Source organism: Notothenia rossii (assembly GCF_949606895.1).
Source record: "Notothenia rossii genome assembly, chromosome: 4".
NCBI classification, from domain to species: domain Eukaryota; kingdom Metazoa; phylum Chordata; class Actinopteri; order Perciformes; family Nototheniidae; genus Notothenia; species Notothenia rossii.
This window is the reverse complement of record NC_136902.1, coordinates 47,242,572-47,270,329: the sequence shown is the minus strand read 5'-3', so window position 1 is coordinate 47,270,329 and position 27,758 is coordinate 47,242,572. Positions and strand designations below refer to the sequence as shown.

General features: G+C 43.2%; 1 protein-coding gene across 4 annotated transcripts in view; it reads left to right on the top strand.

Moving 5' to 3' along the window:
- Positions 1-731: 731 nt before the first annotated feature.
- LOC307035525 (uncharacterized protein) overlaps positions 732-27,758 on the top strand; it is a 113,581-nt gene continuing 86,554 nt past the window's right edge. For all 4 annotated transcript variants that reach the window (XM_079674990.1, XM_079674987.1, XM_079674989.1 and 1 more), the window contains exon 1: positions 732-902. The gene's annotated coding sequence lies outside the window, so the exon portion shown is untranslated. The remainder of the gene's footprint in view (positions 903-27,758) is intronic.

Below are 27,758 nucleotides of genomic sequence, written 5' to 3'. Positions count from 1 at the left end.
GAAAGAGCCACAGACAGCTTAGTGTTGCATATCTTACATGCGTTAAAAAGTACTAAGTTACAGTATAATAAACAATATGCTAAAAACCAATTGGATCAAATATAAAAGTCAGCCGAATTAGTGTTGATAGTGCAAGGAGACGTATTGTGTGAAAAGAAATGGAAGATGTTGTTTAATTGCTTATATATTTATGATCCACGTCACGTTTTCAGTTTTGGCGGCAGTCCTTCCTGTTTGTCTAGAAGTCTTCTCATCAAGGCTCTATAAATAGAGAACTATGGCAGATATGTAATATTTAATGCAGCCGAACCGTGTATTACAATGCCGTTATGTGATGAATTTCAAAGAGAAGTGCAAGCACACTCGGAATAAAGTATTTTTTAAAAATGTTTTCGGATTTCACATCGCATAAACACCAAACCCCAGCGTGCATTGCGGCTAAACCATCCAATCATCGAGCTGAGGATCTTGCCTATGTCTGTTTCCGTTTTCGTTTATGACAGATGTATTTTTGTTATTCACATTTAAAGGAGACCTATCTTGCTATATTTAAATGATATAGTGTATGAACATACCTATATAAGGTATATTTATACATTTTATTTTTCAAAATACCAAACAGATCATTTTTTAGCCATGCCTCTTTTCGCTCATTTTCGCTCTATTCCAAGCCTGTCTTTGAGCAGCAGCTGACCACGCCCCCCTGCAGAAGAGGGGGGCATGAGCCGGCGAGAGTCACGTTACCATGTTTGCTGTGATTACGAGTTTGGAATAAACATGTAATCTCAGAGCAATGCAGGTGTTCAAGCATATTATCAATTTGATCCAGAAACTGACCCTGAAGCAGCGGAGGTTTTGGTGGAGGTGCAAACATCTCGGTTGCAGCAGGACGTTTCTGAATGGTTAGTTGACAAGCTGTTGTCCCTATTTATTTTACTCTGTTTGTTACGATGCTTGCTACTTATTCCGTTCATATTTTGGCTAATTAGCAAGAATGCAATGTGTACAGTTTGTAACTTAGAGTTTGACCCAGCAATAAGTCTCTGAAAGGCGGGGGAAAGTTGTGTGGCTAGAGGCAGAGCGCAGCGGCAGGCAGGCAGAGAGGAGCAGGCTGCGATACCCCCCCCCCCCCCCCCCCCCCCCACACACACACACACACACACACAGAGCGCACCCAGAGAACAGGCTACGTCACCTCACTTTGTAACAGGGGCGGATCTAGAAAAATATTCATGGGGTGGCAGGAGAATTTCAGGGGTGGCATCCCATGGCAGAAGTATATGCTTATTTAATCGCAGTCGTATCAATTAATGTTAGTTGGAAAGCCACAATATTAATATTTTAACTAAATAACATTTGGTGACACTATTGTGGCACATCAGTAAAGCCTTAAATATAAATATATAAGGTGGCAGGCTTAATTTAATGAATTTTAACTGAACAATAACTGAATGATTTTGTCTCACTCTTAGACCAGCATGGGTACCAAATCTATGCAGACTGCTGCAATAAGTACGTTAATTAACTGTCTCATCGATGTGTGTCTGTATGAATATGATATATATTAACAATCATATACTTCATATCAGCTGTCAATCACTGTTAAGATTCACATATTATGATAATCATATGTTATTATTAAATAAACTATTTATTTTGGAGGAGTTAATGATGAATGTTCCACAAGATGCTTGCTCACCCTCCTTCAAATCTGAAAGACAAGTAATTACTATCATGTATCAGAAGATTCAAAGGAACAGTTCAGCGCCCCACAACTTCATTGCAAACAGTTACAACCTTGACTTTACATCAGAAAGAACAAACATTAAAGAAGTGATTAACTGCATCAGTTAGGGTTAAAAAACGTGTATTCAGATAAAACATATACATCGCTGCAGTTATTATCCAGTGGAATGCCCGTACCTACTCGCCTAGTTAAATCAAAGTGGTTACTTTTTTTTGGCTGGGCAGTGTAGTTTTACACACCCTCTTATTTGACTTTCTCTGGACTTGAAACTGTTTTTTGGGGGCAGACCCCCACAAAGAAGAAACATATATTCACACGTAAGGTCATCATCTTAACAGTTTATTATGCTCATCGACTCATCCATGAGCAGAGCATCAAGTTGGCATGCCTATTACAGCTGAATGAGGCGATTACCATCGTGTTCAGCAAAACGCCTCACAAACTGATTAAGATTTAAAGCTATGGTGCATTTTTGATTCAATGCTGAGTACAGCCTGAAGAACATATCGAGGATTAAAAAACTAATGTCACAACAGGACTTAGAAAAGCTTGTCCATGCTTTTATATTTAGTAGACTCGACTACTGCAATAGTGTATTCACAGGGCTGACAAAGAAATCCGTCCTACAGTATATGCGAATGAGAGGTTTGGCAATGCACGTGGCCGTGGCTCATCCCCCTGATAGATGGAGAGTTGACCAATAAGCGGAGCGACTCTTTGTGACGTAGAAAAGTGTTGAAATCTGGATCCCTTTTTTTCAGTTCCGTTGCAGCCCCTTTTTTAGAGATTTGGCTAAGGAGGAAAATAGATAGGGTTGTGTTTTCTGACACTTGGTGAGTTCCCTGGAACACCGGGGACACATATTCATGTATAAAAGACGTACAAAGGTGCATTTTGCATGATAGGTCCCCCTTAAGTCATGGATGTTTAAAGTTTAACTTCTTCATATTTGACTAATATTATAGTTGACTTTTCATTCAGGAAGTATGACGCTGCACTCTCAGTACGCTTCTCCATGTTTGTGATTGGTCGAATGCTCCAGATACCACCCCTTTCATGTGAACGCGCACCTAACTAGATAGGACATGGCTGGCTTGAGCGAACGAGTTGATAGCAGTGTAGTAGGACAGTTTAACGAGAGCGGCTTTGTTTTGGATTAAGTCAACCGGATAACTCAAAACATATCAAGGATATGTTGAACTAGATTCATAGTATACCCCTCAGACCTCGGGTTGGTTTCTCCGTTGTTTATTGTGTTTTGCGTATGTGATCTGGTGGGTATACTACGAAGCAGGATTTTCGCTTAGCCGGCTAACTTCAGGGAAAACTCGGGCTTTCCGGTCCTACGAAGCTGGTTCTCTTTTTAGCAGGCTAGATCTCCATGGTAACTTATGCTGAGCGGCTAACCTGGGGGGTGTACTACGAAGCATGATTTACGTTTAGCAAGATCACTTCTGGGATTTCCGGTACTACGAAGCTGGTTCACTTTTTAGCGGGCTAGACCTCCATGGTGATTCATCCTGGAACCTAGTCTGTGCTCCGAAGCAGGATAGCTTCCAGGATAAAAGATCAACTCAGTGAAAGCAACGCCTGCTGACCAATCAGAGCTCAGTGTGCGGAGGAAATACAGTTTAAACTGCCGTTGCAGGAAAAACGGCTGGCCAAAATCACCGACTGTGTGAACGTGAAAATGAATAGAACATCACCTTCCATCTTCAGAGCAATCGGAAGCCACAACATAACGGATCAGAGTAAATTTAAGTACAGTTCGCGGCATATCACATCATAATGTATAATGTATCATATTTCTGATATCTGTATATCCGTATCTGGCCGTGCAACACTCACAGTGTCACATACTGTATGCAGAAGTATTATTTTAAGCAACACATTAAGTTGACGAAACACTTGAGTCAAATGTAATTAAAGTCAGATCTACTCGTGTCTTGGACGGGGCAGTGATATCATAAACCTGTTAATGTATGCATTCAAACACTTTTTCTTTTACCAGTTGTATTCACCTTGCAGGTACAGCTATGTAGCTTTGATCCTGGATAAAACGTTTAAGTCATGGATGTTTAAAGTTTAAGTTCTTCATATTTGATTAACATTATAGTTTACTTTTCATTCAGGAAGTATATGATGCTGCGCTGTCAGTACGCTTATCCATGTTTGTGATTGGTCGAATACTCCAGATACCACCCCTTTTATGTGAACGCGCACCTAACTAGATAGGAGATGGCTGGCTTGAACGAACGAGTTGATAGCCAGCGTTGTAGGACAGTTTAGCTAGAGCGGCTTCGTTTTGGATTAAGTCAACCGGATAACTCAAAACATATCCAGGATAGGTTGAACTAGATTCGTAGTATCCCCCCTGCCCCGGAGCAGGGGGGTATACTACGAAGCAGGATTTTCGCTTAGTTTTTTTTTTCCGCTAACTTCAGGGAAAACTCGGGGTTTCCGGTCCTACGAAGCTGGTTCTCTTTTTAGCAGGCTAGATCTCCATGGTAACTTATGCTGTGCGGCTAACCTGCCCCGGAGCAGGTTAGGTTGCAGGTTAAGAGATCAACTCAGTGAAAGCACGGCCTGCTGACCAATCAGAGCTCCGTGTGCGGAGTTTAAAGCGATCAAGTCACATTACAGGAGAAAGAAAAACCGCCGTTGCAGGAAAGACGGCCGGCAAAAATCAACTGACTGTGAACGTGAACATTAATAGAATATCACCTCCCATCTTCAGAGCAATCTGACTTTTATAAAATTAGTGTTAAGAAAGCTTACTTAAATATCTGCCACAACATAAGTAACCGGATCAAAGTAACAGTACAGTCCGCGGCATATCACATCATAATGTATCATATATTTCCTTATCTGAGTCAGCTGAGCCGTATCTGGCTGCGCAACACTCACAGTGTCACATGCTGTATGCAGAAGTATTATTTTAAGCAACACATTAAGTTGACGAAACACTCGAGTCAAATGTAATTAAAGTCAGATCGTGTCTTAGACGGGGCATTGATATCATAAACCTGTTAATGTACGCATTCAAACACTTTTTCTTTTACCAGCTGTACTCACCTTGCAGGTGCAGCTATGTGGCTTTGATTCTGGATAACGTGTTTTAGTCATGGATGTTTAACGTCTTCATATTTGTCTAATTATATAGTTGACTTTTCATTCAGGAAGTATGACGCGCTGCGCTGTCAGTACGCTTCTCCATGTTTGTGATTGGTCGAATGCTCCAAATACCACCCATTTCATGTGAACGTGCATCTAACTAGATAGGGCACGGCTGGATTGAGCAATCCACTTGATAACCCAACCTAACCTAACGACCCGTGTCGTTAGGTTAGGTTGAACCAGCTTCGTAGTACAGGCCTCTGTTGCCTTATTGTGCTGTTGCGCAATCAACGGCATTTACGCAGCGTTGTTTGTGTGCGCTCCGTTTTGTTTGTTGAATATTTTTAGACACCGCAGATGGTGAACTTTTCTGGTTTGCTTGGTTTGAAGTAGAGAAATGTACTTTCTTATTAATTCATTTAAGTTAATTGTGTTTTGTAAAATAACTCAGAATTTATCATTTGAATTATAATACCCTGAAAAGGCAGGAATGTGACTGAATTATTATTATTAGAAATAATGCAATGAGGCATACAAAATGTTTATAATTGTATTTGCATGTGAACTAACATTTGTTTGTCCTCTGTGTTTTGAAGTTTTTCAACCTGATGAAAATATGATGCAAAGTCTGATTTAAAAACTACAGAAAATACAGACAAAAGAAAGAATCTGAGTTGTCCAAGCGTCCTCTGTTGCCCTCCAGCCTCTCAATTTCGGGCAAAACACTGAATATAGGCCAAAACCTGGAAGAACTTGACACACACAGACCCACACCCACACACACCCACACACACGCACGCGCACACACACACACACGTTGCACGCATTATCCACACAAGTGAGACATCTGTATGCAAATCGCATTATGTTGTTGGGGGGGGGGGTTGGAGTGGGCCGGCTGTGAGTGATGTTATGGTAGTGAAGGAGGGACTGAAGAAGGTCGGGCTCTAAAGGAGTGTGTGTGTGTCAAGAGCTGGTGCATATATGTATGGTATCCATAGTAACCCACTAATCCATCTCAAGATGGCTCACTGATGCTGTAATCTTCTATCTTTTTCTTATGCAGCGTGATTATTTTACTCGCTCTCTCATCTATTGACATCACTAATAAAATGCAGAAACAGAAAACTTCAATCTTCATTGAGATACTTAACTTCCATGGTGAGATGAAAGAAAAACTGTATTATCTCAGATGTTGAGCAGCTAGCTGCACATTTCCTCTCAAACATCTGAAATATGTATTTCTTCCCACTCCAGTGAATGATACATGTCTCGCCGTCTCCTCAGTTTTTTCTAAGTGGCCACATGGTATGTAACACTTCAGAGTCAAACCATCCTGTGCTAATGGCAGCAGATCGTACCAACAGGGTGCGAAAGAGAGAGAAAGAGGCAAAATGGAATTAATAAACAACAAATTCTGTGATCTTAAACTATCATTGCTTAGATACTTTGGATAGTACCTGACATAAAAGCTAAACAGTATGCTCTTATTCAGTTTACACATAAACCTCAGCAAACAGTCATTTATGTTGTGTGAGAATCCAATTCATTCCTTTTGAGGCTGAAAAGGGAAAAAAAGTAAGTATAAGATGATCAGTGTATATATTAACTTCTCCTATATCATTAGCCTTAGGTGTATTTATTTGTATTAGCTGTATTGTATTGAGTTTAATTGAAGCGATGTCATGTCAGTTGGTGTCTTATGTAGTTAATTATATATTTAAACATTGTGGTCATCGGGGATGGGAAGTAAAGGATTACATGTAACAGGATTAGGTTTTCAGCATACAAAAAAATAGTCACTGTATTCCCTTAAAGTTACATCAAAATACATTGCAAAATGTGGGGTTCACAAGCAGGAATACAATTTGACTAAAAGTAAAAAACTAAACACACTTAACTGAGTGTATCAAACTAAAATGGAGCGTTTTCTGTCGGCTCAGATTATATTTCTGCTTTTTTTAACTGTATGTGCTCATGTGTTTCAGTTTTGGTGTATACTGCCTGGATATGCTGAGTGAAAGGCAGCTTTTCATATAGATGAAATCATTTTTTATCCTAAATATCTTGGTTTCTTCTTTTCTAAGGTCAAATTGTTCTGTTGTTTTTCAAAATACACTTTAGGTAAAATGATCTGATTGCTATTTATTTTCTCTTTTTATTTAAAGGTCCCCTATTATACTGTTTTTCATCAATATATTATAGGTCTCAGATATATACAAAACGTAAACCCCTCTGTTATATCTCTCACAGGCTCCGCCCTCTACTGGACTCTATGGGTACTCCCCTTGATCATATCATGCAAGCATTCATCCACTGAGACTTCTATAGACGTAGCTGGCCCGGGGGAGGGCCTACCTGAATGCTCGTGCATCTCAGCGCATAAAAGGAGGCCTCGCCCCCTGACTGCCTTCCCTTTCTCTTCAGCAAGCAAGAGAACAACTGAGCGAAGAGACACGGAAAGAGGAAGTGAAAAATGGACTCACCATTATTGGAACAGCGACTCTGACCTTCATGCCTGGGCGTAATTGCAGGTGCCGACCTCCACCGTCGGTGTATCGAGTGCCTGGGGTCTGACCACGCGGCGGCCAACCTGGGTCCGCTTCCGGCCTGCAACGCCTTCCCCCGCCAGCGGCAGGAGCAATTTGTGGAGTGTCATGTCTTGCCGGCGGAGGACCCAGAACTCGAGGTGGTGTATATGGAGGAGCACGATGAGGGAGTGCCCTTCATGTTCGCCATGCCAGCGGACCGGACGGGCCCGCTCGTCGGGGAGAGGGACGACGACACCTTGTTGTCTGATACTTCCGGCGGCCGCCAGGAAGGCAACCCCCCTGCCAGACATCTCACGGTGTGTGGAGGCGACGTGGCGACAGCCACTTAGGACGAAGGCTCCAGTGGGAACATGGGCTGGAATCCTCAGGGTTCCGGGCCACTCGGACACGGAGTGTCCCGGTGTGCCCCCCCTTTGATGAGAGCCTGGCGGCCCATCTGCTTCCGCGGGCAGCCGGGTGGGCAGAGGGGAGAAGGCCCCTGCCCCCGCTGCCGCGTGACCGTGAACTCCTCGAGCATCTGGATAAGATGTTCAGGCTCGGAGCGCAGATGGCGGCGGCCAGTAATCTTGGCGTGTTGGGAGTCTCGCTGATCACCCCTCAGCAGGACATCCCCGCCTCCCCGCCTACGGACGGGAGTGATTACTCGGACCGCTGCGAGGGCCAGATGAATAATCTGGTCCATGGTATGGCGTGTGATGTCCCTGGCCACCGTGGCGTTGCGTCACGTGTGGCTAGGTTTGACCGCACTAACCAAGAAGGACCCAGATGATCTCCTTGGGGCCCCCGTTTCCACGGAAGGGCTTTTTGGGTTGATTTCCTCTGTCACCCAGCGTTTCAGTCGCTTGGAGGAAGAGAGGGCGCAGCTCAGGTGCATGCTGCCGCTGGCTCGCCCTCAGGCCCCTCCTCAAGGGAGAGAGCGCCCGGTGGTGGTAAGGCAGAGAGAGAGAGAGGCACCGGTACAGAGCCCCCGTGGCTCCCATGGCTCCCGTGGCTCCCGTGGCTCCCGTGGCTCCCGTTGCTCCCTCTGCCTCTGCGGTCCGTCCCGGAGAACCGGCCCAGTACCGGCACTCACGGGAAAGCCCGCCTTAACCTGCCATCAGGCCATGGGGCTGATAGGTTTTGTAGGCCCCCTATTTAAACAACAAATCAAAGTCATTTATAGCCTCGGCAGGCTCTGTGATCGCACTTCTCCTCTCCGCTCTACGCGCGTCTGGTCCTCTCCCCCGGATGAGTGACGTATCGGGCCTCCCTCATGTATTTGTCCGGTTGCCGTTGGCTCCCTATCCACGTAGCAAGTCCTCGTCGTCCTCTCCATCTCCTCCAACAGATAATGTCCTTCCTGTCTGTTTTTCCTCTCCCGCTACTCCATCGCTATCAGAACCAGACGGCCTACTTGGCTCCGAGGCCCCGCGGCCGGCACCGCTGCCGCTCGGTACAGAACTAATCTGTCCTTCCTCTTTATCCTGGCCTACAGGTTTAAAATAACCTGTAAGCTTCTGCATTTTTTGTAATAGCTGCTTGTCTCGAAACTCCTTTTCCCTCAACAATTTCTTTTTCCGAGCGCCACTCTCAATGTCTTCTCCGACATTTTCTCCAAAACAACTTTCATCTGTCACTCAATCACTTGCAATTTGAATAAGTCACCTGTGAAACATATTCTCATTCTGATTGGCTGTTAAGTGGTGCCCACTGACTGTTTCGGAGTCATCATTTTTGAGAAAAATCTCTGGAATCCATCGATCTGATTATTAGCGGAGCAAATTATCAAAATACTACGGAGGGAAGATATTTTAGTTTGGATTACTGGTCTGGGGAAAGCTCATGAGTGTGTGTGTGTGTGTGTGTATACGTATTTTTGCGTTTGTGTGTATTGTGTTTGTTTCCCGGGGAAAACCCTCACGAGAAACACTGGCTGTTGTTATGCCTGCTGTGACGTTAAGTTACTCCGTTCTCTGCTTGTAATTATGCCGTTACATGCTTCAAAGTTGTATTTATCATCTGAATTTGCTGAAACAAGTTTAATATTCTGAAAGCCAAGACTTTGTTTGTTTGAAACCAGATGAAAACAAACTGTAACGGACCCTGCCGTGTTATCTATGATTACTATACGGCTTACATTCATAATTTCAACGGAGGGAGGGGAACAGCAGAACAGCAGAGTAGCAAGGGAGAGCTGTCTTCTTCCCTTTACAAGCTTCAAAAATATATTTATCGTGTGATTTTGGAAATAAAAGTTTCATATTCTGAAAGCCAAGACTTTGTTCATTTACAATTTAAAAAAAACATCCGAAATAAAAAGAAAAAATCTTTTGAATTTTGAATGTATTTTTATTTGTATTGGCTCATGATAGACCCCCGATCTCCGTAGGCCCCTGGGCTTCAGCCCAGGTCAGCCCGTGCATTAAGGCGGCCCTGCTCACTGGGACAGGCTAGCTGAACCCAACGGGCTCCCGCTCCAGCTCCGCCTCAGCGAAGGTGGGGTTCACTGTCCTCCAGGAGCTGAATGGCGGCGGGAGGAAGCGTCCCGGCGGAGAGGGTCACCTTCTCCACCCAGGACGCGAGGGTAAATCCTGCCTCCTCCCTGTATAACCCATCTGTGGCGACACGCTCTTTTTGACCAAATACAAATTATTGCCTGTATCCCAGTTTGAGTGTCTTTTCTCGTCATACACCCACACCCGCTCGCGCACTCACACAAAATGCGCTCGTGCCACACACACACACACACACACACACACACAGAGCCGAGCTTGAATGAAACACAGAGACCCAGAAGTACTTGTACTGTACTGTATCATATTATTTCCGATGGCTTTACTGTATAATCAGTATAAGAGATGAACAGATCTGGGCTTTCATCTAAGCACACAGCCACGTAATGATAGCAAAACAAAGTTCGGGGGCCATTGGTCTAGCAACACACCAATCAGAGAGCAATAGTGAGCACACCTCAGGCTGTGTTTTATATTTGTATTCTTTATTTCAGATTTATTTCACACAAAAAACTTTTAGAGGCAAGGCTTGCCCGCCCTGCGTTGGGGGGGGAACAGTGACTCATTTGGGGGGGGCATGGCCCGCAAATGACCCCCCATGACGCCGACCCTGGAATTAGCTAGTGGGCATGCGCTATGCGGACATTTTGTCCGGCGTGTTTGGGTTAGGAGACACACAACGCCTAGTGTAAAAACTAAGCCGAATGCATTTCACCTTCTGGGTGAATGTGTCATGGCGGAGCGCGCGCTCCCACGATAGCGTTCAAGGGCCGTAAGTGGAAACTCGGCCCTTTCAGTGTTGACCCCCCATGGGCAGAGCTTCCCTTTGCGGGGAGTTTTGCGGCGGGATGAGTCACCAGAGAGTACCACAGCTTTATCGCTGGGTCTCCACAGCTGATTGCACATCCCCTAACGCAATGTTATGGGTAATGGAAACGCAACTGTGTATTAACGGAGTGGATGGACAGTATGCTGAGACTGGGTTATTCACTCCAGTTTTGCAGCATCCCTCCTCCGTTCACAGGCATAAGAGAGGCGAAGCTATCATCCCGAGCAGAGGTTCAAGCCCTGTTACAAAAACAGGCAGTGTCTGCTGTGCGCGCTCAAGACAGCGAGGGAGGGAATTATTCCCTGTACTTCCTGGTTCCCAAGAAGATAGGAGAATTCCGGCCCATCCTGGATCTTCGCAGCCTGAATCTCCACATTGCATGCAAAAAATTCCAGATGTTAACTGTGAACCGTGGCGGCGCCAGGGTATGGCTGGGGTAGGCTACAGCCATACCAAGAAATTGCTTCGCCCCACCTTAGCCCCACCATGAAAAATGATGTTAAAGTAGTCAAAATAAAGTCTGCCAACTCGCGCAGAGTAAATTGCACAGACAGCAGTTAGTAAGATTGATTTCAGTAGCCACTTGTCTGGAAATGCCGGAGACCAAAAACGGTTTTGAAACTTTCGTCACGTAGTGATCGTCTTCTCAATAGAACATCTTTGATAATGTCTTCTGGCCAATCAGAATCACGATAACGGCATGGTGTTGTTGCAGGAAGTCCCGACAGGGAATACTTTTGCGGTAGTACATCTCTATATACATCGAAACAACATTACGAAATAAGACCCCACGGTTTGATGATTGATAGGTGTGTGGGCTGTCTTTCATTTTGACACACAGAACAATGGGAGCTATCCACCCTTATCCTCAATGTAAAGTCATTCACACAGCCTCTTCCCTCTTCTCTCTGTAAGGAGCAGCAGGTTCAGCTTTCAGAACAAAGTAACAAAAAACTAAAATGGCATTCATTTTTTTAAATATGTCGTGTAGTAATTTCTTTATTTATTTTTCTTCTCAAGAGAGTACCAGAATGTGTATTTTATGTTAGTACTGTATTTCAAAAAATCTCCTGGGAGAGAATCCCCCCAGACCCCCCTGCAGGGGTTGGGTTTTCAGCATGTCAACTCTTTCACCTGTGGGGAAATTGCAGGATTGGCTCCAGGTCACCCTTTTTATTTACTACAAGACAAATGTGCCTTTTTATTTCATAGAGTTCAATTTGGATTGAGACAGGGAAATAATCCAAACTTCACGCGTGGCGTTTCACTGTCAAAGGGGGCGATATAGCGTGTATGTAATTACATTGAAAATACTGACTTGAGCCCCACCACTGTATGGGTTAGCCCTACCATAGATCACCCAACAAAAATACTCTGGCGCTGCCACTGACTGTGAAACAGTTACTGGGACTGGTGCAGCCAGGCGATTCACAACCATCAACCTGAAGGACGCTTAATTTCATGTCTAGATTGCTCCAAAACACAGAAAGTATTTGCATTTCGCCTTCCAGGGGGTAGCCTACGAGTACAACAAACTGCCGTTCGTCTACTCCCTATCCCCACACACGTTCAGCAAATGTGTGGCCACAGCGCTCCAACCGCTGCGCGCCCGTGGCATGAGAGTTTTCTTTTATCTGGACAAACTCATAGTCATGGCCAGGTCCAGGGAACAGGCAATGTTTTACACAGCCCAATTGATCCTGCCAAGTTGGGCTTTGCGATCAATTGGAAGAAGAGCACCCCCATACCTCACCAACAGGCGTTGTATTTGGGAGTGGTGCTCGATGCAGGCAGGCTACGCGCCACCCTGTCAGAGAGCAAACAGGCATCCTTGCTTCGGGCAGTTTGCAGACTGCGACAGGGGGCGACAGTGACAGCTTTTACTATCATGCAAACTCTGGGTCTCATGGCGGCTGCTCACGTTGTGGTCCCGCTCGGGTTACTGCATATGCGCCGCCTGCAGAGGTGGTTCTCCAGCCTGCGTTTAGATCCCAAGAGGCACAAACGGCGTCTGGTGACCATCCCCCCCTCAGTGGAGGGCAACCTCCGGTTCTGGGGGTGCCCGGGTCACCTCCGGAGGGGGTCTCCACTGGGGCGGGTGACCTCCCACATCACATTGTTCACGTAAGCATCCAGAAAAGAATGGGGAGGGACCTGCCTGGGGAGAGCTATAGGTGGGCGCTGGTCTCTGACAGAAACACGGCAGAGCAACCTCCTAAAGCTACGGGCAGTATTGTTAGCCCTCCAGCATTTCAAACCCTTAATTCGGGGGAGACATGTACTGGTCAGGATCGACAACAGCACCACAGTGGCATATATCAACAGGCAGGGCGGAGTCAGCTCCGCCACCTTGTTGACCACAGCGGAGAAACTGTGGTTATGGGCTTCAGAGGTGGTGTTATCTCTGAGCCACATCCCGGGACTGAAGAACAGGGGGGCAGACCTTGTGTCGAGGGGCGGCCCCCTGCCAGGCGAGTGGGCGCTTCACCCGGAGGTGGTGAAGCAGATCTGGGCCCATTTCGGGAGAGTGGAAGTCGACCTGTTCGCCAGCCGGCGCAACAGCCACTGTGCCCTGTGGTTCTCCATGATTCTGAGCGACGACCCGCCCTTGGGGGTGGACGCGTTTGCACACAAGCCATGGCCAAGGAAGCTGCTATACGCCTTTCCACCGCTGCATCTCATTCTCCCTCTCCTGGGGAGAGCGTGGCGAGAACGTCTGGCAGTCATACTAGCAGCGCCGGATCACGTCGGGGCTCCGTGGTACTCAGAGATGACACAAATGAAGGTGGGCCAGCCCTGGGCAATTCCCCAGTACCGGGGGGCGATGTCTCAAGAGGCAGGTGCAATCGGGGTGTTACCCACTCTGGGACAACCTCTCCAGGCTTGGCTCCTGAGAGGGACAGGCTGAGACAGGGTGGATTGTCTGACAGCGTTATTTAGACTATCCAGCCAGCTAGAGCAGGATCCACCACAGCCTGTTACAGGCCAAAGTGGCTGGAATTCCAGCTATGGTGTGAGGAGCGGAGAATAGAGCCCCTATCTTGTGAGTTGGGCTCTATTCTTTCCTATGTACAGTTACTGGTGGACAGAGGGCTTGCTCATTCCACAGTGAAAGTGTATGCAGCAGCCATCTCGTCCTGCCATGAGTGATTTGGCGGCAAGTCAGCCTTTAGTCAGCCGCTAATGTCGCGGTTTTTACGGGGGGTCAGGAGGCTGCGCCCAGTAGTGCACGCCTCCACCCCGCAGTGGGACCTGCCGCTGGTGCTTGAGGCTCTGGTCACAGAACCATTTGAGCCTCTGGAGCTCTCCTCCCTAAAAGCACTGTCGTGGAAGACAGCGTTGCTACTTGCCTTAACGTCAGCCAAGAGAGTGTCCGAGTTAACCGCTCTGTCTGTTCACCCGAGTTGCTTGTTGATCCGGGGTGACCGAAGCGGGGCGACACTCATACCGAACCCCTCCTTTGTGCCCAAGAGCCTAAGGAGTGCGTTCAGTTCGAGGGCTATTCAGTTTGGGAGCTTTAATCTTCCACCCCATAGTGGGGCTAGGGAGGCTAAATTGCACCTCCTCTGCCCGGTGCATGTGCTAGCATGTTATGTGGAGCGCACGGCTGCCCTTAGACGCACTGAACAGGTGTTTTTGTGCTTCGGGGGTAGGGTGACGGAGAAAGCCCTGTCCAAGAAACTCCTGGCAGGTTGCTGATTCGCTAATGGTTACACAAGCCAAAAAAATCGTTATGACATCATAAAGTGGCCAAAATCTGATCAGCTCATTTTCAGACAGGTTTTTATATAAATGGATCAGGACAAAAAGAGAGAGAATCTTTTTTCCTGAAACTTTCAGAATCTCTTTACATAGAGGGGACACATGTTTATGTATAAAAGACATGAAAACGTGGATTTTGCATAATAGGTGACCATTTGCAAGTAATCAGATTACATTACTTTCATATTTTAACACTCAGATGTATTTATTTATTTTTTGTTCTTATTTTACATGTGACTTTAGTGTGAAAAACAAATGAAACGGTGCACTTCTTTAGTAAAAACCCTGTAAATGTTACTATTCCAATGATTTCTCTGAAATATTAATATTAACAGTGTAAAGTGTTATGTTCGGTTATGTCTATAGGTTTTTAATTATTTCAATTGCATAAAAGATGAAACTTGTATCAAGTGAGAACATACCAAGCATAAGGCCTGGAACACAAATATTCAGTGTGGTGCGACAGCTCCTGAGTGAGAGCAACTCAGCCGTTTGGATGAGAGTTTGAAGAGATGCCACGAACATGTTCGGGAGAGTTAAGCCAGAGACAGCTTCACATGTGACAGTTTACTGCCTCATGTTGTGCATTTGTGAGAGCCATGCTAACTTGAGCAAAAACTGGATCATGCAGCTTCTGAGCAGCTTCAAGTGCAACTGAGATTTATGGGTAAATGTTACGCATTATTATCATCATTTAATCTTTTCACTATTTCAACAGCAAGAAAGGTAGTTTCTATAGAGCATTCTCTATTCAACATTTGATTATTATGACTCAAAAAGATTATCCGTTTTTTAAAGACCTTGTTCAGATTTGATGTTCCACAACAAACAAAACTTTGGAAGAAAGTAGAATGATGGATCCCATCACTGAAAACAGGACACTGGAATAGCGACCGATAAATAATCAAACTGGAAATATCAGAGGTCTTGCACAGAGGTCAATCCAGTGGTATTTTTGTAGGCCAACCCGGAAGTGAGCATAACACGGGATTTTCCCATTGGATTCTGGATTACTGCAGAAAATAAGATCCGTGTCAAACACAGGTTTGTTATACTTATATATTTTGTTTAGAAGGATAACTTCCACATATTAACCACACTTTTATAATTTTTAAAGTGTTAAACTAGAAGTAAAAAGCTACATTTGTCACAATCTTATGAAGGACCCAAATGCAGGACTCGAGAAACCAAGGAGTATTGGTAATGTACTTTATTGGTAATAATACCAGAGCAGAGGGATACCAGCAGAACAGTATCAGCCGGATGATGTGCAGGCAAACGAGCCAGAGGACAGCGGGCAGAAGGTGAGTCAGGGCCGGGCAGAGGGTCAGGGAGCAGGTGACGCGGTCAGCGTAGGTACAGGCAGAGTCAGACAGCAGGCAAGGCAGGATAGTCCAAGGACAGGCAGGATCAGGGATCAGGCAGAGCAGGCAGGTCGGGGACAAACAGGGTCGGAACCGGGTAGGCAATCTGGTAACAAACGTGTGAAAGAATAGCATGAAGGCAAAGTACGATCTGGCAACGGGTGTGTGTCTGGTGAGGGTTTAAAAACTGGCAGTAAAGCTAATGGGTGCAGAAGAGAAAGAGAGTGAGCAAAAACGTGGGTGTGGTTAACGGGTGAGACAGGTGAATGGAAAACTACTGGTGAATGATGGAGCAGACTGTGACAACATTAGGCTATAAAGGAACTACAGCGCGGTCACATGACTGCACATCACCATCGCTAAGCTAAAGGCGGCTAATGTTTGGTGTGACAACGTTGAGAAGTCTAATTTAGTCACTTGTTAGCAACCGCTGTTTTTTTATGACATAAAATATTCTGACATTCCCAAGAGTCGTATTTGGTATATGGTAATCGATTTTATGTCATAGAAAAAAATGTGAACATCCTTTAAGCTTCATATTTCATGCAACAAACACCAAACTAAAAACATGTTCAAGAAACTGTTGATTTCGATACAAGGGAACCGGAATGCTTAAATGCTAACTCAATTCTGGGTTTCAAGACTCAGTCCTGAACCACTCTAAAGGCCAATATATAACCCTAAACTATTGGCATTAGGTATTTTAAAGTCCCAACCAAGGTATGCTATGATTCAAAATATAATTTACGTCTATGTTTACCATTTAAAAACAAAAAACTGGACGTAGCCATCCCCTGAAAGAAATCATGTTTTTGCACAAGGTTAAGATGAGCACAGAGATGGGGGACAGGAAACAAACCAGAACGACCGAGAACTTATGGAGGGATCAACATTATGAGTTGTTTATGTTCCATAAACCATATGAATTGCTGAAATAAAGGGTGGAAAATTTCCCATATTATAAAAAGGAAACCTGCCTGTTGGCTCAGAGTTAGCTTTTAGCATCTGTGGTCCGGTCACATTCCTGCATTTTAATAGGCTGATGATAGAGCCAAGGCAACACAAGGCTCACACTTACAGTTCATGGCTGTTTAGTAAAAAGTGCAAAAGTTTGCCAGAATCTATGAGTAATGCTCAATTGGTGTTTCAGAGCGACTGGCTGACAGCTGATAGAGGTGCAGACGGATTACTTCAGATGGAAAAGTAATTACGTTATTACGCTTGTAATATTTCAGAGGAAAAAACAATCACAGGCAGGTGTGCCGAATCTCCTTTATCATCCCCTGCAGCTGATAAACAATACTTATTAAATCTTGTATTGACATACTTTGTTATGAGTGAAGATGCGTCTGTATACACTGCACCCATCTAATAAATAAGATTTTCCCCAAGAACAACTTTCTTGTTTGAGAAGATAAGCCAATGTGGTGTGCCTCAACTTGCCTTTCATCTAATCGCCACCAGGAGAAGAAGACCCATTGTATGGAAGTGAATGCGAAAATGAACCTACTTGTCATGTTATTTATTAAAGCAGTAAAACAAATCTGACAAGTCTATCGTCTCAATCGATAGTGTCAACTCTTCTGCTAACAGCATGATGTTCATTTTGTAAAATATGTTCCAGCACAACTTTAATCTTTTCAGTGTGTTTTCAGTTCATGATAGTTAACTGTGACACCAAAAACTCTTGTTCTGTGCTCCACCCTCTCTTATTATCTACAGTGGTTGCCCCAGAGGCTAAATTGTCATCAGACCTCATATTTTTGCAGCTTGGGCAAACTCTCCCAAAGTCATGATCTCGATGCAAACGCTTTGTGCATGATTAACAATATAACATGTTAGCGTTGTGAAACAGTTGCGGTTTGGTTAAAGCAGCAAAACTGCCTCGATAATGTAAAAAAGATTGTGGTTTGCAGAGGCGAAAAAAGTACTCAGATCTTGTACTTAAGTAAAAGTAGAAGTACCAGAGTGTAGTAATACTCTGTTACAGTAAAAGTCCTGCAGTCAAAATGTTACTCAAGTAAAAGTAGAAAAGTATTATCATCAAAATATAGTGAAAGTAGCGACAGTAAAAGTAGTCCTTGTGGAGATTGGTCCATTTCAGAATAATATATATGATAGGTTTTATAATGATTGATCATGAAAGTGTTCTCAAAGCTGGTAAAGGTGCAGCTAGTTTGAATGACTTTGTATACTGCAGGGTAGCTTGTGGATTTACTCCAGGTGGAACTAAAGTCTGATTTAACACTTGATTATATTTCACATCATTCATCCACATCTGTAATAACTACACATATTAAATACATGTAGTGGAGTAAATGTACACAAGTTACCTCTGAATTGTAGTGGAATAGTACAAGTACAAAGTAGCAAAATGTTTAAATACTCAAGTAAAGTTCAAGTTCCTCAAAATTGTAAATAAGTACAGTACTTGAGTAAACCTACTTAGCTACTTGACACCACTGGGGGTTCGGGTTAAAATATATATGATTGCTACATATATTAACCAATATAGGTCAAAAGTGGCTGTAAAGTAACTAAAAGTCTTCATAATAAGCTATCATGACACTGTGTTACATTGGTTCGTAGGAGGGAAATATATTTTTCTAATAATTTTTTCTGTCTGTTCAGCCACAGGAGATCACTAAACAAACAAACTACACGGTCCTACTGCTTCTTTCAAATTAAGTCTTTCTTTGCTTCGAGAACATGACCTTCAACCCCTACAGTGAACTCCACAGGATCACATCTCCTGACAGCAGGTTGAAGTTTAAGTCAGAATGTGTTGTGTTGTATCAGTATGATGGAAAATGTGAAAAGAAGTGGAGATAGAAGGTTTATTGAGGACATAGTGATAGGTAGTTTTGGAATTAAGTGCCTGTGAAATGGCAGACCACAATACAAGTGCACACTCAGAAACACAAGTGGAGATTTGGGAAATATCGGTTTGCAGGAGATAAAAGACACGAGGAATAAGGAATCATCCATCCCTGTCTGCAGACACACACACACACACACACACACACACACACACACACACACACACACACACACACACGCACACACTCTCTCTCTCTCTCTTTCTCTCTCTGTCAGGCTGATAGGTAATTGAGGCACTCACAACACAGATCGGGCCGCAGTGTCATGCTGGGCCGGGGTCTGGCTGGCTGCCCCTGCCCTCTGGCAGCATGTTGCGACACACTCTGGAGAACACACACAGAACAAAAAAACACAAAAAGGATCGCTTCACACACACACGAATAAGAACACATGCTCACTATGCCCGCGCAAATATAGGGACATGTGCACACTTCACAGAAACACAGCACTTCACAAATGCTCATTATAGACGCACACAAATGCTAACAGGCTGTCTTTACACAAGTGTGTACAGTCACACCGACAGAGAGTGTAAGTACACACACACACACACACACACACACACACACACACACACACACACACACACACACACACACACACACACACACACACACACACACACACACACACACACACACACACACACACACACACACACACACACACACACACACACACACACACTCTCTCTCTCTCTCTCTCTCACGCGCACACACTCTCTCACGTGCACATACTCTCTCACGCGCACACACACACACGCGCGCGCACACACACACATTCACAGATCATTTGAAGTCACACTTCCATCCCTCTGTCACACAGACTGGAGCATGCCCCAGTACTATGGCGTTATATTTGTGCCCCTATCCTGAGCAAGCAATGAAACTTGTTGAGCCTAGAAAATGCGATTGAGCGCACACTTGAACATTTTTGCTCACAGAGAAATATATTTTCTCTCATAAAACTCCTGCTCCGTGCGCAAGCAGACCGCTGCACGCGCTCTCTCTCCCTCGCTCGCTCGACCTCGCCACCCTGTGCGCGCTCAGCTTTGCCTGCCTGCTCGCTCAAGTTGTCACAGCGTTTCAAATGTGCCACGAAACCAACCAATCGGAGAACTCGAGAAGGTCAATTCTGATTGGCTGATCCAGCACCATGTAGAGAGAATAGTTGCAACAGGGGAAGTCCAAAATATGGAAAGCCTAAAGTGCCACCATTCGCCCGTTTAAAACGCGCGTTTTTTCTAAAAAACTCGCGTTCTTGACGCGTCTAGAAACGCGCGTATATTCGCGCGAAAAACGCAAAACGCGCGAATATACGCGCGTAAAACGGGCGTCTTTTAATATGATAATGAGCCCCTCCTTCTGATTTCCATAGCCACTAAGTTTAAAGTGTCTGTAACCAATCAGTGAAGAGTAAAGCCAGACCAAAGCAATCTGTAGATGAAAAGTTACTGAAATGTTTAGGCTTTGCTGTAAATTGTATATTATTCCAGATTCAGGGGACCAAGTATTAATTTTACTTTGAATATAATCAATAAATCAAACAATATAAAATATATATATATAAAAAATACAATTGCCTTACGCTTTTCCTTAACCCTCTGGAGTATAAGGATTTTTTATCGATATGTAGACGTCTCCTTAAATCACCTTTTAAATGTACTTCTTATAACATGGCACCATTATGTTATTTATCGAAATATTCAGGACACTCTCTGGTCTTGCTAGAGATGCAAGTCACTCACCTTAGAGCACTGTCTTATGAGATACTTAGCTGAAAATGAGAAATCCGACTTTTGGAAAACCTAAAAACTCTTGTGAAAACACATTTACTCATCTCGTCTATTTTTTGGGGCGTTTTAGATTTGGTTTACAAAAGTAATGAAATAATTATATGAATTACACTATAGGCCTATATAGATGAAATGAAATGTTATTCATGTGTAAAATAGTTCCATCCCTCTGCTTTCACCACAGAAAAGTTACATCAGGACTGATTCATGACTTCATATTCCATACCAAGGTTCATGTGATGTGTACAAATACAAATTAAGCATTAGAACTTTTTTTTTCAACCAACAATTTATGTTAACATAAGAAACTGTAAAATCTCAATATTTACAATATCAGAACTTTTTCAACCAACTATTCATTATAAATGTAAAGACAGGGGGAGCAGTGTCATGGTCTTTGTCTGTCTTCCAGGACAGGGGGTCTGGCTGCTATGTAGGTGATGGTGCATGGGCTGCTGGTGGCTGTGTCGGAGGGAGGTAGGTGTGATTGTCCCAGGTTGATGCTGGTGGCCGTGTGGGAGGTACGTCTACTAGGCAAGACTTCTTTGCTGGCTGGGTTGATCGTGATGGCTGTGATGGAGGCCTTTGTACCGAGATGTATCTTAATCTTGTGGCAGATGGAGATGGAGGCCACTGTAGTGATGATGGTCCTCTGTTCCTTGGTAGTGATGGATCTGGTGAAGGCCCTTGAGCCACGGTAGATCTTGACCTGGGGGCAGGGACAAATGGAGGTTCTTGTTGCTGCTAGGCCCAGGCAGCTGTGAAATCTGAAAAAATATATAGGACAATAATTACTACTAAGTTTGTTAAAATAAAGTTCAAGTGGAATGTTTCTCAAGCACAAATAACAATGCACAACTAAAAATTAAATTCTCTCTCTCTCTGGAGGAGGAGGAGGAGGAGGAGGAGGAGGAGGAGCGTGTGAGAGATAGAAAGAGAGACGTTGTTAGTATTTGCTGCTAGCTCGGAGCTAACGGAGACTAGAAGCTGTTTCAACAATAAGGAGAGGGAGAGCTCTCTCCTGTGGGACTGAGAGAGATACGGTCAGCTCAGGGAGGTAAAGGACTATTAGATTGTAATCTTTAGTCTACGTTATCTCAGTGGGTCTCAAACGGTTTGGTCATCTTTGTAAACAAATATTTCCATCTATGTAATATTAGTTGTATATAAAATGAGTTAATAAATCATTCCACTGTGTGCAATAGGTCAGTACAAAAATAAAAAACACAGTTTGAAAGGGGAGTGACTAGTAAAATATGCATAAATAAAAAGACAGAAGGCAGACTAGGTAAGATAAAGATAGGAGAGAGGAGTTGATCAAATATGTGTTATTGCTTGTGAGCATATTCTAATGGGTTTTTGATGATTGAAATATATACTAGTAGCCTAGAGGATGTGAGGTCATCACAAATAAAACAGGTATACATGGATAGGATACTAGATAAGTGTGCACACTCATTATATACACACTACACATTTTTCTTGGATTTGTTAACACTATAATCCCTAATATATTTGTAGAAAGGCAGGAAATGGAATTAAATTGAGAAAATGTTTCATTGCAGAGGACCCCCTGTTTTGTGTCCCCCCCACTTCTCAAACCAAAGTTACACCCTTACACCCACACAATGCAAGTACATTATTACTGTAATATTTTATTTTTTATTTTATTTTACAATTGTGCTGATTCCTTACAGCAAAGTCTACATTTCTGTCTGCTTTACCAAAGCATCACCTGGTAAATACACTCCCTTCCTGTCTACATACGTTTGTGTTGATGATAGTGAAAACTGGGTAATGATCAATTCCTATGGTACAGTCACTTTTACATTCCATTCACACGATTTAACTAAACTATCCGTCACAAGTGTGAGGTCCAAACATGATTGTGTCCCCCTATTCACGTCTATTCTTGTTTTTTGTCCATCATTAAGGCAAAACAGTGATCTTTCCTCTAACATTTATTCTACAACATCCCCATTACTGTCTGTTTGAATGCTTCCCCATAGGCTGTTGTGAGCATTAAAATCACCACACCACACTTCCATTCTATGACTCGTCCCTGCTATTGTCTGTAAAGTTTCAATGTGAAGATTTTTACACGGGTTATAGAAATGTACAAGCTTTATGCTTTCTTCTTTCATTGGGCTGCACATTTCTACTATGACACATTCCTTGTCTTCAGGGGATGGAAATATGCTAATGGGTAGTACATGTGTTTATAGGTCCTGCCCTCTGGCCATACACACCAGGGATTTTGGGCCCCATGAAAATATATCACATTGGGCCCCATCACCAGGCCCAGGCCACGCCAACCAAGCACAATTGCTTTAACCACACCTCCAGAACCCAATCGACTCATTTATGCTTTAAATAACTACCTGTACAGGCTTGCATCTATCTTGTAGTCCAAAACTAACTGCACAATATTTACTGACACTGAGCTGTGAAAATATAACACTTATGGGGGGACAGGGCTGCTGAGCCTAGAGATGGATCTGTTTGTCCTGGCACCAGAGGCAGGGACAACTGATTCAGCATGATAGCTGTCTAACAGAAGTTAAATCCATTTCTCACTTATTCTGACAATCTACTTAACCCAAAATAAAAGAACCCAATAAAAAGAGTTGTTAAATAATAGAGAAGTCACGTTGTAATATGAAGTCACGTTGTAATAACAATAACTAATCTAACTAACTAACTAACTAACTAACTAACTAACCTCTCTCGTTCAGATTAATATTGTCGGGTGTTCTTTTTCTGCTTGGCCAAAGGCCATTGTGTCAAGTGTCCCATTTGGGTTGCCGTATTTAGTTGTCCATCTCGCACATGCGCAGTACAGATCGGGCAGGGGGGCAGATCGGTTAGTGACGGTGTCGGTACCAGATGTGTTCGGGGTACCATATGTGTTCGGGGTCCGTCTCTTACCAGTGACGTCACGACGTCACGACGTAATGACGTCACGCATTGTGATTGGCTGTACGGTAATTTACCCACGCAGTCTAGAGTATAGAGGGGTTTTTGATCATTACATTACATTGTATTTAGCTGACGCTTAAGTGCATTCGACCAACAAGATAAAAACTTGAAGAAATACAATAAAACTTGAAGAAAAACAAAGACGAATGAGGAGAAGAAAGAGAAATCGAAGGTAAGAAGTATAAAACGTAATATGGTAGGTAATATGTAATATGTTCAGTGCCGTTGGTACGTTAGTTCAAACAGTAACAACGGACTATTTTTCTTAGCGTATGCATGTAAATGGTAAATGGACTGTACTTATATAGCGCTTTATCCAGTCTTTAAGACCCCTCAAAGCGCTTTACATACTACATGTCATTCACCCATTCACACCCATTCATACAGAGCAGTGTACCTTACTCTATAGGACCTAACATTCATACACATTCACACACCGTTGGCCATGCCATCGGGAGCAACTCAGGGTTAAGTATCTTGCCCAAGGATACATCGACATGTTGACTGCATGGGCTGGGATCGAACCCACAACCTTCTGGTTGAAAGACGACCGCACTCCCTCGCAGCCACAGTCGCCCGCATGTCAATTTAAATCAATACATACAACTATTTCACATGTACAATATTTTCTTAGCCCTAATACTTAATACTACTTATTTCGTTTTGATTGTTATATTTGATTATATTATATATTATCAATAAATTATATATTATATATCAATATGATATACTTTTCTATATAATAGATTATCAAAAAAAGTATTTATTAAGTAAGGGATAATGTGCAGCAATCACAATCAAGTCCACAATCGAATCCATAAAGACAAAGTAAATCTGTTTACAGTTGTTTCATATGTATGTTGAGAGGTATCCATATATCTCTTCATTTTGCTCTCAAAGTGCACCAGATTGATGCATTTAACTTCAATATTTAAAAAAAATCACTCCAAAGGGAGTGCTTGTTCTTCCTTCTGTCTGTCTGAATCTGTGTATTCTCATGTTCCGATTAACCCAGCCAAATTTTTCTTCTTTTGTGTCTTGATGTGATCTTGAGTCGAGGCTGATCCTCTTGCTGTGGTCCCGCATCCTGGATCCTCTATCCTGAGTTCTGGATTAAGTCGTGGGCTTCGGGTCGTGGCTGAACCTGTCTCTGCGGTCCTGCCTGGGTCTCGTCGTGCTGCCTCCCTGAAGGCTCCCACAGGATTGTTGACATCTTCGTGGATTCATCCTATTATTATAGACGCATGCATTTCCTAACATTCAGTCTACCTATGTTGCAAATGTATTATCTCCTCGATTTACACACGGCATCTATTGCACGTCTGTCCGTCCTGGGAGAGGGATCCCTCTTCTGTTGCTCTCCCCGAGGTTTCTCCCATTTTTCCCTTTAAACTGTGGGTTTTTTCTTGAAGTTTTTCCTTGTACGATGTGAGGGTCTAAGGACAAAGGGTGTCGTTTTCTTCTCATACTGATATTCTGAACAAACTGCTGTTGTATTAGCTGTAAAATGTCTTTACTGTAGGGTATTTTTTATTATTTGTACAGCACTTTGGCTCGACCAAAAATCGTTTATAAATGTGCTATATAAATAAAACTTGATTTGATTGATTTGATTTGAAAGGGTATGCGCCAAGCTTCCATATTAGGACCAATAATTTCACCATACTGTATGTAAATAATCTCGAATAATCTTTCAAATGCTCCTTTCCATTTTTATGCAGATGATACTGTTATTTATTGTTCATCCTCTTCTATAGAGCAAGTCTTGATTTCCTCCAGTCTGCCTTTGATGTTATTCCATCCCATTTATCTCAACTCAAGTTAGTATTAAATGCAGACAACTCCAAACTCATGATATTCTCAAATCGCAAAAAGTTAACTTATTTTCTCCCCAACATTTGTACTGTTCAAGGGACTGACATTGACATTGAAAGGGTCACTACATACACATATCTAGGTTTTATTATTGATCAGAACTTATCTTTCAAGTCACACACTGAAAATGTTGTTTTAAAATTAGGTTTCTCCTTTCAGACAAGGAAACATTTGATCTCTGCAACGTTTTTACCAGTATTGGATTCTGGTGATCTGCTTTACATGAATGCCTCTGACCAGTGCCTAAAGAGTTTGGATACTGTGTACCATTGTGCATTATGTTTTATTACATATATATATTGTGAGTTTGGAATAAATATGCACTTCATGAAAATTATTAGTTGGTTACTGTTAGTAAAAAAACAGTAAGGTTAATACTGGATGTTTGTTACACTTGGATATGTTTTCTGTAAAACTTGTAACATAATTATTCTCCAGTTTATGCATTTGAGTGACTTGCAGTTAATGCTCGACATTCAATTCAAAACCTTTATTTATCCAGGTAAAATCCCATTGAGATCAATGATCTATTTTTCAAGGGAGACCTGCAGCAGTAGGTTCCACATGAAGACATAAAAACATAAACAACAGAACAACAAAAGGACATCATAGAGCAAAAAATACAGGGATTACAATTTACATATCTATCCACATGTACAGGTACCAACAGCATCTGACTGTGGAGCATCCAACCGAGCTTTAAAAACATGTAGTGGTACCAGCTTGGTAATTTTACATTCTTTTTGCAGACTGTTCCAAGTTAGTGGAGCTGCACATCTAAAAGCTTTCTTCCCTAAGACAGTCCTAGCACTTGGCACATTTAATAAAACCACAGCATGAGATCTCAGGCAATAAGTACTTTCAATTTGCCGAGAGATCAGGGAGCAGATATAAGATGGTACTTTATCCAACATGGCTTTTCTAAATGAAAATGTACCAGTGACTGAGCCTCAGTAAAGTAAGTGATGGCAAAACCGCCTTGGTTTACAGTGTACAGTGATGCGTAAGTGCTTTACAGTTTGTCACAAATCTCAGTGCACTGTGATAGTAAAACCTTATTGTGGTGTAATTATATATCCAAAGCAGTCAGAAGTCAGAAAATCTTTAGTGATGTTTAACCACTCAGAAGACAGCCCATCAAAATGAACACATTGGGACCTTTCAGAGAGGTAGTTCATCTTCTACATATAATAACGGACAAAGTAAAGAATGAAGTGTAGGCTATGTTTAAATGTTCGGAATTTGACCGTGTATGATGGTCCTCTTGAGTTGCCGTACAGCCAATGGCGTACAGCCATTGCTCCGTTTTCATGTTTTTTTAACATGTTTTTCACAAACATTTTCACACGCTAGGAGCATAGGAATAATTCAATTCGGTTCGTCATGATCTGTAGATGTGATTTGCCCCCGAGCACCCCTGGGTAAATTACCGTACAGCCAATCACAATGCGTACAATGCGTGACGTCATTGCTAAGAGACGGCCCTCGAACACATATGGTACCCCGAACACATCTGGTACCGACACCGGAGGTAACCGTCGTAACCAGCAGACTTCATCCGCTTCTATCCAGCCTTTGACACTTGGAAAACGAGCATATGTGATACTGGTAAGGATAAACTAATGTTAATATATATATAATATAATTTCACATACCGAAACGTTAACGCTTGTCTGAGTATATCTTCCGTTGACTCTGGCTGTGACTCTTACTGGCTGTTGATAGCCCTTATAAGTTAACGCTAGCATGCTTTATTCAGACATTAGCTTTAGCCTTTAGCCCGCTTGGAGTTATGGGTGGCTAACGTTACTACAGTCCAGTAGCTCAGTTAAGAAAATGTAACGTTATTTATGGGAAACGTTAGCCTACGTGTGTCTGGCCGTGACTCTGACTGAGTAGGCCGTAAAAGCTTGCGCTAATGTTTAGCATGCGCTAACGTTTAGCATGCTTTATTCAGACCACGCATTATCTAGTGAAGAACACTCAGCAGAGCATATATTTCTCAACACAACATTAACTGTAACGTTAAATGTTCTTAACTGAGCTAGTGGACTGTAAAAACACTACCCACCCATGACTCCAATTCGACTAAAGGCTAAAGTCAATGTCTGAATAAGGCATTCTAGCGTTACGGTACGTCTACACTACAGGCATCAAAAAATGCTTTCAACGCTTCGCCCATTCACTTGAATGGGGTGACGTAGAAGATTTTGAATCTTCGCCGAACTGCATTGTGGGGAGCATGGCATGGCTTTGCAAGCATCACGAGCATCTATCGGCATCAAAAGTTGAACAATGTTCAACTTTTGAGGCTCGATGCTTGGCATCAGCCAATCAAATTCCGTTTATGCAAATCCCGCCAGTGC